The sequence below is a fragment of the Pseudophryne corroboree genome, chromosome 1, assembly GCF_028390025.1.
Source record: "Pseudophryne corroboree isolate aPseCor3 chromosome 1, aPseCor3.hap2, whole genome shotgun sequence".
Lineage (NCBI taxonomy): Eukaryota > Metazoa > Chordata > Amphibia > Anura > Myobatrachidae > Pseudophryne > Pseudophryne corroboree.
In genome coordinates, this window is record NC_086444.1 from 525,543,049 (window position 1) to 525,555,658 (window position 12,610).

At 50.2% G+C, this 12,610-nt stretch overlaps 1 protein-coding gene across 1 annotated transcript in view; it reads left to right on the forward strand.

The window, feature by feature from the left end:
• The first annotated feature begins 285 nt into the window (after positions 1–285).
• The window catches only part of LOC134897198 (programmed cell death 1 ligand 1-like), a 160,874-nt gene continuing 148,549 nt past the window's right edge, over positions 286–12,610 (forward strand). Inside the window, exon 1 of the mRNA XM_063913983.1 lies at positions 286–544. The gene's annotated coding sequence lies outside the window, so the exon portion shown is untranslated. The remainder of the gene's footprint in view (positions 545–12,610) is intronic.

Genomic DNA, 12,610 nt, shown 5'->3' on the forward strand with positions numbered 1-12,610 from the left:
CACAACACAGCCTAATGAAATAACCCATGTTTCTATTCTGTATTACTGACCTACATTTTTGGTTTTGGTTTGGGAGATCCTCAAAGGTCCATGTGGAGGGTCAGGGGCATGATGCCACCTATTGCATTATTGTGGCGCTGCTCCCACAATGTAATGCTGCTATTTGCACCATTATGTTGTGGGTGGCAGGGATATGATGACACCATTTCTGGGAGAAGTGGGCGTGATGCAGGAGATTTCTCTCTCCTACCACAAACACACACAGATTTGTGAGTATCCTGGGCAGTTTGGGACAGTAGGCAAGTAGGCCCTTCGTGCATTGTGTAAACTGCATTCTAATTTTTATAATCACCTTCATTTATAGAAATGTAATAAACATCATGCAAAATATGAGACTCTGGAAGCGTGTCAGGAGAGTTCATAGTGATCTGCAGTTACTGGTATTACAGCTAAAAGAAACTGAAAGTAAAATTCTATGCATTGCTCAGTATAAGCAGAAGCTAGTCGGTGGAACATCTCTGTGTGTGGTGATGAACAGGGAAAGGTAAGGCAAGATTTCTTTTTACTGTGTCAGTGAAGTGCTGTGGGGTACAAGCACTACTGTGATGTTTCAGACTAAAGGGCTGTGGGCTGCAGCACTAAGAAGACTGTGTCAGTGAAGGGCTATGGGGTGCAAGCACTACAGTGGTGTGTCAGACTGAAGGACCATGAGCTGCAGCACTAAGAAGACTGTCAGTGAAGGGCTCTGAGGTGCAAAAAAAGAACTGCTGTGGCAGACTTTGAAGGGCTGTGGGCTGCATGCTGTGTCAGTGAAGGGCTGTGGGGAACAAGCACTAGGATATAGTCATGTGACCGGCGGTTGGAAGACCGCAATTCACCATACCGACGATTGAATCCTGAGCGTTGGACAGTCCGACAATCGGCATGCTGACTAACCGGGACTATTCCCGGGGTTGGTATGCTGACTGCGGGGATCACAAATGACGGTCACCCAACCCAACCCCATGCACTACTGTAGGGTGTCAGACTGAAGGGCTGTGGGTTGCAGCACTAAGAAGACTGTGTCAGTGAAGGGCTGTGGGCTGCCATTACTACTGTGGTGTGTCAGACTGAAAGGATGGAACACTAAGATTACTGTGTCAGTGAAGGGTTGTGGGGTGCAAGCATTACTGTGACACTACTGCTGTGGCTGTTTCAGACTGTGGGGTGCAGCACTAAGGACTGTGTCAGTGAAGGGCTGTGGGGTACAAGCACTACTGTGTGTCAGACCGAAGGACCATGGGCTGAAGTACTAAGAAGACTGTCAGTGAAGGGCTCTGAGGTGCAAATAAGCACTGCTGTGGCAGACTATGAAGGGCTGTGGGCTGCATGCTGTGTAAGTGAAGGGCTGTGGGGTACAAGCAATGGGATGTAGTCATGTGACCGGCGGTCGGAAGACCGCAATTCACCATACCGACAATGGAATCCCGGGTGTTGGACAGTTCGACAATCGGCATGCTAACACTGACTATTCCCGGGGTCGGGATCCCAAATGACGGTCACCCAAACCCAACCCCATGCACTACTGTGGGGTGTCAGACTGAAGGGCTGTGGGTTGCAGCACTAAGAAGACTGTGTCAGTGAAGGGCTGTGGGCTGCCATTACTACTGTGGTGTGTCAGACTGAAAGGATGGAACACTAAGATTACTGTGTCACTGAAGGGTTGTGGGGTGCAAGCATTACTGTGGCACTACTGCTGTGGCTGTTTCAGACTGTGGGGTGCAGCACTAAGGACTGTGTCAGTGAAGGGTTGTGGGGTGCAAGCATTACTGTGGCACTACTGCTGTGGCTGTTTCAGACTGTGGGGTGCAGCACTAAGGACTGTGTCAGTGAAGGGCTGTGGGTTGCAAGCATTACTGTGGCACTACTGCTGTGGCTGTTTCAGACTGTGGGGTGCAGCACTAAGGACTGTGTCAGTGAAGGGCTGTGGGTTGCAAGCATTACTGTGGCACTACTGCTGTGGCTGTTTCAGACTGTGGGGTGCAGCACTAAGGACTGTGTCAGTGAAGGGCTGTGGGTTGCAAGCATTACTGTGGCACTACTGCTGTGGCTGTTTCAGATTGTGGGGTGCAGCACTACGGACTGTGTCAGTGAAGGGCTGTGGGCTGCAAGCACTACTGTGGCACTACGGCTGTGGCTGTTTCAGATTGTGGGGTGCAGCACTAAGGACTGTGTCAGTGAAGGGTTGTGGGCTGCAAGCATTACTGTGGCACTACTGCTGTGGCTGTTTCAGATTGTGGGGTGCAGCACTAAGGACTGTGTCAGTGAAGGGCTGTGGGCTGCAAGCACTACTGTGGCACTACTGCTGTGGCTGTTTCAGACTGTGGGGTGCAGCACTAAGGACTGTGTCAGTGAAGGGTTGTGGGCTGCAAGCATTACTGTGGCACTACTGCTGTGGCTGTTTCAGATTGTGGGGTGCAGCACTAAGGACTGTGTCACTGAAGGGTTGTGGGCTGCAAGCATTACTGTGGCACTACTGCTGTGGCTGTTTCAGATTGTGGGGTGCAGCACTACGGACTGTGTCAGTGAAGGGCTGTGGGCTGCAAGCACTACTGTGGCACTACTGCTGTGGCTGTTTCAGATTGTGGGGTGCAGCACTAAGGACTGTGTCAGTGAAGGGCTGTGGGTTGCAAGCACTACTGTGGCACTACTGCTGTGGCTGTTTCAGACTGTGGGGTGCAGCACTAAGGACTGTGTCAGTGAAGGGTTGTGGGCTGCAAGCATTACTGTGGCACTACTGCTGTGGCTGTTTCAGATTGTGGGGTGCAGCACTACGGACTGTGTCAGTGAAGGGTTGTGGGCTGCAAGCATTACTGTGGCACTACTGCTGTGGCTGTTTCAGATTGTGGGGTGCAGCACTAAGGACTGTGTCAGTGAAGGGCTGTGGGCTGCAAGCACTACTGTGGCACTACTGCTGTGGCTGTTTCAGATTGTGGGGTGCAGCACTACGGACTGTGTCACTGAAGGGTTGTGGGCTGCAAGCATTACAGTGGCACTACTGCTGTGGCTGTTTCAGATTGTGGGGTGCAGCACTAAGGACTGTGTCATCAAAGGGCTGTGGGCCAGATTGTGTGTCAGCAAAGGGCTGTGTGCCAGATTAAGGACGTCATAGGCCTGGAGCTGAAATTTCTGAAGGGCCTACTGCGTGCCACCACACAGGGTGTGACCAACACTGCAGTTGTGTAGCTACTGATATGGGGGTGTAACCAGTGCTGCATATATATTTATATATGTGTGTAGGCAGAGATGACTTGACAGCAGCGCAGGGACGTGCAGTCAGGGGAGGCAGTGCCTCCCCTGTCATTAATGATTAAAATAATACAAAGAAGATACTTATGACACATATTCTGTGTCATAAGTATCTGCTTTAGTGTTGATATTATTTGAATCATTTTTTCCGTGTAAAAAACCTGTTTTACATGTGTTTCAGAGGCACCGATGTCGGTGCCTCCAGCTGTCAGTGTAAGAGAGCAGGAAGAGGGGGGCGGGGCCAAGCGCTGGGCAGTGAAAGCCCGTAAAAAAATCTAGCAGTAGCGGCACCTTGCAGAAGTGCCGCTTTAGACTGGGGCGTGCTTTCAGCTCATATGAAAGCACGCCCCCTCACAGGCAGATGTAATTGTCCCCCTCCCCTATTGTCTGAACATAAGCAGCGGACACTGTAAGCTGCGGCCGCTGCCCCCCTCCCCCACACGCACACACCCCTTTCAGCTGCTGTCTGATCATGCAGACATGTCACAGTCTGACATGTCTGCTGCAGCACAGGCAGCAGCAGCAGTGCCCGATACCTGCTCCCCCCTACCCTCTTTGCATGGCCACTCCCTCCCCCTGCACCAGCAACCAATCTCTACTGCAGGCTGCAGCGATACATCCATTCCTATTCCCCTCCTGAGGCCCCGCCCCCTCACTGCGGAGGTCACGCCCCTTTCCGCCTCTACTTTGGAAGATATGATTTCTTCCCAGCCAGCTCCGTGGGACAAACCAGGGAGGGAATATATAGACACTGCAGCTGAACCTCCCACAATCAAAGGTGAGGATCTGTGAGGTATTTGGGGGGTGGGGGTGGGAGGGGGGATGGGTGTTTTTTTTATATATGGGGGTTGGGGTATATAATATATTAATATTATATAAGGGTTTTGTATTAGTATTATCTTTAGGGGAGTGGTTTGGTAAATAATATCGGGTGGGGTGGGGGTTGTATCACCATCATGGTGTACTATCTTGTATCATAGTACCTGTATATTGAAGTTATTTGGGGATGGTGTAATGTAGTGTGTGTGTGTGTGTGTGTGTGTGTGTGTGTGTGTGTGTGTGTCTGTGTGTGTGTGTGTGTGTGTGTGTGTGTGTGTGTGTGCGTGTGTGTGTGTGTCTATGGGGGAGGGGGGTTGTGATGTTTTGTGGGATTTGGTTTTATTTTAATCTGTGCACGCACACAGCCAGGTGTTTTCAGCAAGGAGGGGTCAATGTGCCGTCTTTATCCGGGCCCCCTTCTCTAGCCAGCGGTACAAGTAATACCCCTTTCAGACCGCCTGAGGCGGGTCGCACACTGGAGCCTGATACGGGAGCTCACAGTGTGCAACCCGCTGCAGGCCCCTTGCCACTGCTGTCTGCAACCCGGCATATTGCTGAGTTGGTGACGTCAGTGGTGACGCTGCGGTTGCGGCGCTTGGAGATCACATGATCTCCAAACGCAGCCCATATACACACACAGTGAACGAGAAACAGATCGCATCGACCCAGCTCCCGTTCATACCGCACAGTGAGCCGGGTTGAACACGAGTTCAACCCTGCTCGCAACCAAGTTTAAAATACAGAGTCGCTCGACCCAGTATTTTAACCCTTGCACCTTTCAGACCGCACACGGGTTATGTGCGTTCATGTGCCAATAACCCGTGTTAATAGGTGGCGGTCTGAAAGGTGTATGAGTAGACTCTGGTGCTGTCCTAGAGTCTGCTCACCAGCTTTTCCCAAAAGTCACTTGTGCGGGTTTTTGAGGGAGGTTGGGTGGTAGGCTAAAATTTTTCCTTGGCGCAGTGCCACCATACACCAGCCCTGCTCCCAGACAAGGCCCTGTACTTGTGGAGCTAGGAAGTGCTGGAGGAAGAGCAGCCCCACCACAGGGAGCAGGTTTGTTGTTTCCTCTCTCTGTTACCGGCTGCAGCAGGGGCTGGCCAGGATTTGCGTGGGAGAGTGGCGGATACTTTAATTTGACATGGTCTAAGCCAGGGGTGGCCAACCTGTGGCTCTTGAGCCGCATGTGGCTCTTTCTTTCTTTAAATGTGGCTCCCGACACTTGAAGTCACATTACCACAATAGATCCGGTAACCACTGCACTCCAAAAAGACACGCGGAGGCACTACAAGGGCTATGGACTGAGGAAGCCAGATACTAGAGATAAAACACCCCCCATCAAACAGAGGATCCTTAAGCCCCTTTCACATCGCCAATGCAGGATCCCACCCGGGAATTAGAAACAGTCCATCCAGCATTGGACCCTAACAGGTGGCTTCCCGACTCGGCAATTTGCAGCAGGGGGGAGGGGGGGGCGGCAGCGTTGGGAGATGAACTCATCTACGCGCCTCCTCTCCCTATGTAGTAAACGGATCCCATCAACCCAGGAACCCGTTTACGCTGCCACTGACCTGGTATTCAACCCAGGAATAACACTGCTTATAACCCGGGTTGAATTATCAGGTCAGGCAACCCAGGAATTCAACCATGGCCCATTCACACCGCACACCAACCCGGGTCGATACCGGGATATTTGTGCGGTGTGAAAGGGGTAATAAGGAGCTGCTACAATGGCATGAGCAGGAGTGACACATAGGAAAACTGGATGAAGTGACATAGGCGGGTGCTAGCAGGAGTGACATGTAGGGGAGCTGACTGGAGTAACACAGCAGTGTCACGATCCGGGTATCTGGACGCCATTACTTACCCTTCAGATGCCTCCTAAGGCGGGCTCAGCGTTCCAGGACCAGATTCCGCTGTTCCTGAGTTTCCACATGCAGAGTGTCAGAGTGGTGTTTTCATCAGCCGCGGCCTCCGCTGTGCCCGCGTGGTTAAATGTGCATCTATCAGCCTGGCGTCTCCTGTCTCCGGTGGCCGGCGCCGCCATTACTGTTTCCCAGACCACATGGATTACAAACCAAACTTCCCTCCAAGTGTCTGCATGGGCGCAGCCATCTTGGATTCTGTCATCTGATCATTTCCACCAATCTGCTGTTTGTATTGTTGATTTGCATAATTGCCTAGCCAACCCCTTCCTTGCTGCAGGTATAAGTAAGCTGTGCCTGAGCAAGGAAGACGTCAGTGCTTTGGTTGTCAAACCTAGTTCCTGTTTGTCTCTCTTCTATGATTGTCTTCCAGGTTCCAGCTCCTGTCTCAAGACTTCCACCATAGAGACCCGCACCAGCATTCCACCTGCGGTGTAGCCTGACTCTCCAATCCATTGTGGATTCATCTGTTTCCAGCTACAACACTACCTGCTTCCAGCCTCAGCTTCCAGCAGAATACAGCTTCCCTTAAAGGGCCGGTGTCCTTTCTACACTTTACCACTCTCCACCGGAATTATTATTTCTCCGCTCTCAAGTTCTACATTTCAGTTCACATTTCATCGCTCCCAAAGTTCATTTATTATTTAACTGGTTCCAGCCAGTATCCACTCCGTGCTAACAACAGTCTGGTTCCAGCCAGTATCCACAGCAGCTGTTTTACCTTCAGCAACCCAGCTCTTCCTGGAACACCAGCTGGTACAATCCTGGGTTATCTCCATTGCTACAGCCGGGCCTGGTAAGGACTTTCCATCTAGAAGATCATAAGAACTATCTCACACTACCAGTGCCCTGTGGCTCCTGCCATGCTGTAGTACTCAGGAACTGTATTTATTCTTTGCTGACTTTTACGTTTTCCTTTATTGCTGCTGTGATGCGGAGTTGTCATAATAAACATCATTGACTTTTATCTAAGTTGTCGTGGTCACGCCTTCGGGCAGTTATTATGTTACTTACATGTCCAGGGGTCTGATACAACCTCCCAGGTTCCGGTACATCTCAGCCCCTACAACTGAGGCTGCCTCCCGTCAGCTCAGGCCCTCAGTTGTGACAGTAAGCACTGACCTAATGAATCCAGCCGGAGACCAGGATCAAGCGGCCAGGCCGATGCAAGAACTGGCAGCCCGACTAGAACATCAGGAGGCTGCACAGGGCCACATCATCCGCTGTCTCCAGGATCTCTCTACTCGGCTGGATGGGATTCAGACCACTCTCCGTGGATCAGGCGCGTCTGGTGCGTCAACCACAGTGACTCCAGCTATAACCCCACCCACCTTACCCATTCCTGCTCCACGTCTTCATCTTCCAACGCCAGCAAAATTTGACGGATCTCCAAGATTCTGCAGGGGATTTCTCAACCAGTGTGAGATTCAGTTTGAGCTACAACCTGGCAATTTCCCCAGTGACCGTACAAAAATTGCCTACATTATTTCTCTTCTCAGTGGCTCAGCCCTCGATTGGGCATCACCGTTATGGGAGAGGTCCGACACCCTGCTATCTTCTTACACTGCATTCGTGTCAACATTCAGGCGCATCTTCGACGAGCCAGGCCGGGTAACTTCAGCTTCGTCTGAGATTCTCCGTTTACGCCAGGGATCACGTACTGTAGGACAATATCTTATACAGTTCCAGATCCTGGCATCCGAACTGGCATGGAACGACGAGGCCCTGTATGCTGCATTCTGGCATGGTTTATCCGAGCGTATTAAAGATGAGTTAGCTACCAGAGACTTACCCTCCAAGTTAGATGAGTTAATCTCACTTTGTACGAAAGTTGACTTACGTTTCAGAGAGAGAGCAACTGAGCGTGGAAGATCATCTGCTCCAAAATCTTCTGCTCCTCCTCCTCGCCAACTGTCACCAACTAAAGATGAACCCATGCAAATTGGCCGTTCCCGTTTAACTCCTGCTGAGCGCCGAAGACGTCTCTCCGAGTTTCTCTGTTTGTACTGTGCAGCTCCGTCTCACACCATTAATGCCTGTCCCAAACGTCCGGGAAACTCCAAATCCTAGCTCGCCAAGGAGAGGGCCGGCTAGGAGTAATGATCTCCTCTCCATCTCCTCAAGATTGTAACCTCCCAGTCTCGCTTCAAGTTGCTCAACGTTATCAGAACGTCATTGCCCTCCTGGATTCCGGAGCAGCTGGGAACTTTATTACCGAAGCCTATGTTAAACGGTGGTCCCTACCCACCGAGAGACTTCCTTCGTCCTTTTCCTTAACTGCTGTGGATGGCAGTAAAATTTTTGATACAGTTATTTCTCTAAGGACTCTACCAGTTCGTCTGAGAGTGGGAGTTCTTCATTCCGAACTTATTTCACTTTTAGTGATTCCAAGAGCCACACATCCTGTGGTCCTGGGCCTTCCATGGCTCCGTCTTCACAATCCTACAATTGATTGGACGACTACGCAAATCCTGGCATGGGGTTCCTCCTGTACTAAGACATGTTTGTTTAAAGTGTTGCCTGTCTGTTCCTCTTCCCCCAGGTCGTCTGATGTTCCACCTCCTCCATATCAAGATTTCACGGATGTGTTCAGTAAAGCTTCTGCTGATATCCTTCCCCCTCATAGAGAATGGGACTGCCCGATTGATCTCGTTCCAGGGAAGGTTCCACCTCGAGGCCGAACTTATCCGTTGTCTCTCCCCGAGACGCATTCTATGGAGGAATACATAAAAGAGAACCTAGCAAAGGGGTTCATTCGACCTTCTTCTTCTCCAGCCGGCGCAGGCTTCTTTTTTGTAAAGAAGAAAGATGGTGGTCTGCGGCCGTGCATCGACTACAGAGGTTTGAACGACATTACCATCAAGAACCGCTATCCTTTACCCCTGATTACTGAGCTCTTTGACAGAGTTAGCGGAGCTACCATCTTTACAAAGCTGGACCTGAGAGGTGCATACAATCTCATCCGGATCCGTGAGGGTGACGAGTGGAAGACCGCATTTAACACCCGTGACGGACATTATGAGTACCTCGTCATGCCCTTCGGATTGAGCAATGCTCCAGCTGTCTTCCAGCATTTCGTCAATGAGATCTTCAGAGACATTCTATACCGTCATGTCGTGGTCTATCTAGATGATATCCTCATTTTTGCCAACAATTTAGAGGAACATCGTTTCTGGGTAAAGGAGGTTCTGTCCCGTCTCCGTGTCAATCATCTCTACTGCAAATTAGAGAAATGCGTCTTTGAAGTCAAGTCCATTCCGTTTCTAGGGTACATTGTGTCCGGTTCCGGACTAGAGATGGATCCTGAGAAACTACAAGCAATCCAGAATTGGCCAGTACCCTTAACCCTCAAAGGGGTCCAGAGGTTCTTAGGGTTCGCCAATTATTACCGAAAGTTTATACGAGACTTTTCCACCATTGTGGCGCCTATTACTGCTTTCACCAAGAAGGGTGCTAACCCGTCCAAGTGGTCTGAAGAAGCCATGCAAGCTTTTCATCTTTTAAAACAGAGGTTCATCTCTGCACCTGTCCTGAAACAGCCTGACGTCGACTCTCCTTTCATCTTAGAGGTGGATGCCTCCTCCGTTGGAGTAGGAGCGGTGTTATCTCAGAGGGCTAAAGATGGTCATTTACATCCTTGCAGTTTCTTCTCACGGAAGTTCTCCCCAGCGGAGCGCAACTATGCCATTGGCGACCAGGAGTTGCTAGCCATCAAGCTCGCTCTAGAGGAGTGGAGATATCTGTTGGAGGGAGCTTCTCATTCAATCACCATCCTTACAGACCACAAGAACCTTCTATATCTAAAAGGCGCACAATGTCTCAACCCTCGTCAGGCCAGATGGGCACTTTTCTTTTCCAGGTTCGACTTTAAACTCCAGTTCTGTCCGGGCTCTCAGAATCGCAAGGCCGATGCCCTTTCCCGCTCATGGGAGCAAGAAAATGAGTCAGAGTCTTCAGACAAGCATCCTATTATAAATCCGTTGGCATTCTCCACGGTAGGGATGGACTCTACGCCCCCATCAGGGAAAAGTTTTGTGAAGCCGACACTAAGGAAGAAGCTCATGCATTGGGCCCATGCTTCCCGTTTTGCCGGACATACAGGTATCCAAAAAACCCTGGAGTTTATCTCTAGGTCCTATTGGTGGCCAACTCTGAAAAAGGACGTTTTGGAGTTTATTGCATCTTGCCCAAAGTGTGCTCAACATAAAGTATCCCGCCAGTCGCCTGCGGGGCAACTGGTTCCACTATCTGTTCCCCGTCGACCATGGACCCATTTGTCGATGGATTTTATTACAGATTTGCCCATGTGCAACAAGTTCAATACCATCTGGGTGGTAGTTGACCGGTTCACCAAGATGGCACACTTCATTCCTCTCACCGGTCTTCCGTCAGCTTCCAAGTTGGCTCAAGTATTCATACAAGAGATCTTCCGACTCCACGGTCTTCCTGAAGAAATTATCTCAGATCGAGGAGTTCAATTCACAGCCAAATTCTGGCGAAGTTTATGTCAAGTCCTCCAAGTCAAGTTAAAGTTTTCCACGGCTTACCATCCTCAGACCAATGGTCAAACTGAGAGGGTGAATCAGGACTTGGAGGCCTTCCTCCGCATCTATGTGTCCTCCTCTCAAGATGACTGGGTTCAATTACTTCCCTGGGCCGAGTTCTGTCATAACAACCAGTATCATTCTTCATCTTCTTCAACACCATTCTTCACCAACTTTGGATTCCACCCTAAAGTCCCTGAGTTCCAACCGCTTCCAGCAACTTCTGTTCCCGCAGTGGATATCACCTTGCATCAGTTTGCCAATATCTGGAAGAGCGTACGATCAGCTCTGCTCAAGGCATCGTTCAGGTACAAGAAGTTTGCGGATAAGAAGCGTCGAGCAGTTCCTGCTCTCAAGGTGGGTGATCGGGTATGGTTATCCACGAAGAATTTGAGGTTAAGAGTTCCCAGTATGAAGTTTGCACCTCGCTACATCGGTCCTTTTAAAATTGATCAAGTCATCAATCCTGTTGCTTACAGACTCCAGTTACCTCCCTTCTTAAAAATACCCAGGACATTCCATGTTTCCCTGTTGAAACCGCTAATCTTGAATCGGTTTCATTCCTCACTTCCACCAACTCCGAAAGTCCAAACTCAACGAGGCGTTGAGTATGAAGTGGCCAAGATCCTGGACTCACGTCACCGTTACGGTCAACTTCAGTATCTCATTGACTGGAAGGGCTATGGTCCTGAAGAACGCTCTTGGACCAATGCCTCTGACGTCCATGCTCCTGCCTTGGTCCGAAATTTCCACGCAAAGTTTCCTTTAAAGCCTAAGAAGTGTCCTGGGGCCACTCCTAAAGGGGGGGGTGCTGTCACGATCCGGGTATCTGGACGCCATTACTTACCCTTCAGATGCCTCCTAAGGCGGGCTCAGCGTTCCAGGACCAGATTCCGCTGTTCCTGAGTTTCCACATGCAGAGTGTCAGAGTGGTGTTTTCATCAGCCGCGGCCTCCGCTGTGCCCGCGTGGTTAAATGTGCATCTATCAGCCTGGCGTCTCCTGTCTCCGGTGGCCGGCGCCGCCATTACTGTTTCCCAGACCACATGGATTACAAACCAAACTTCCCTCCAAGTGTCTGCATGGGCGCAGCCATCTTGGATTCTGTCATCTGATCATTTCCACCAATCTGCTGTTTGTATTGTTGATTTGCATAATTGCCTAGCCAACCCCTTCCTTGCTGCAGGTATAAGTAAGCTGTGCCTGAGCAAGGAAGACGTCAGTGCTTTGGTTGTCAAACCTAGTTCCTGTTTGTCTCTCTTCTATGATTGTCTTCCAGGTTCCAGCTCCTGTCTCAAGACTTCCACCATAGAGACCCGCACCAGCATTCCACCTGCGGTGTAGCCTGACTCTCCAATCCATTGTGGATTCATCTGTTTCCAGCTACAACACTACCTGCTTCCAGCCTCAGCTTCCAGCAGAATACAGCTTCCCTTAAAGGGCCGGTGTCCTTTCTACACTTTACCACTCTCCACCGGAATTATTATTTCTCCGCTCTCAAGTTCTACATTTCAGTTCACATTTCATCGCTCCCAAAGTTCATTTATTATTTAACTGGTTCCAGCCAGTATCCACTCCGTGCTAACAACAGTCTGGTTCCAGCCAGTATCCACAGCAGCTGTTTTACCTTCAGCAACCCAGCTCTTCCTGGAACACCAGCTGGTACAATCCTGGGTTATCTCCATTGCTACAGCCGGGCCTGGTAAGGACTTTCCATCTAGAAGATCATAAGAACTATCTCACACTACCAGTGCCCTGTGGCTCCTGCCATGCTGTAGTACTCAGGAACTGTATTTATTCTTTGCTGACTTTTACGTTTTCCTTTATTGCTGCTGTGATGCGGAGTTGTCATAATAAACATCATTGACTTTTATCTAAGTTGTCGTGGTCACGCCTTCGGGCAGTTATTATGTTACTTACATGTCCAGGGGTCTGATACAACCTCCCAGGTTCCGGTACATCTCAGCCCCTACAACTGAGGCTGCCTCCCGTCAGCTCAGGCCCTCAGTTGTGACAAGCAGATTGCTCGCTGAAG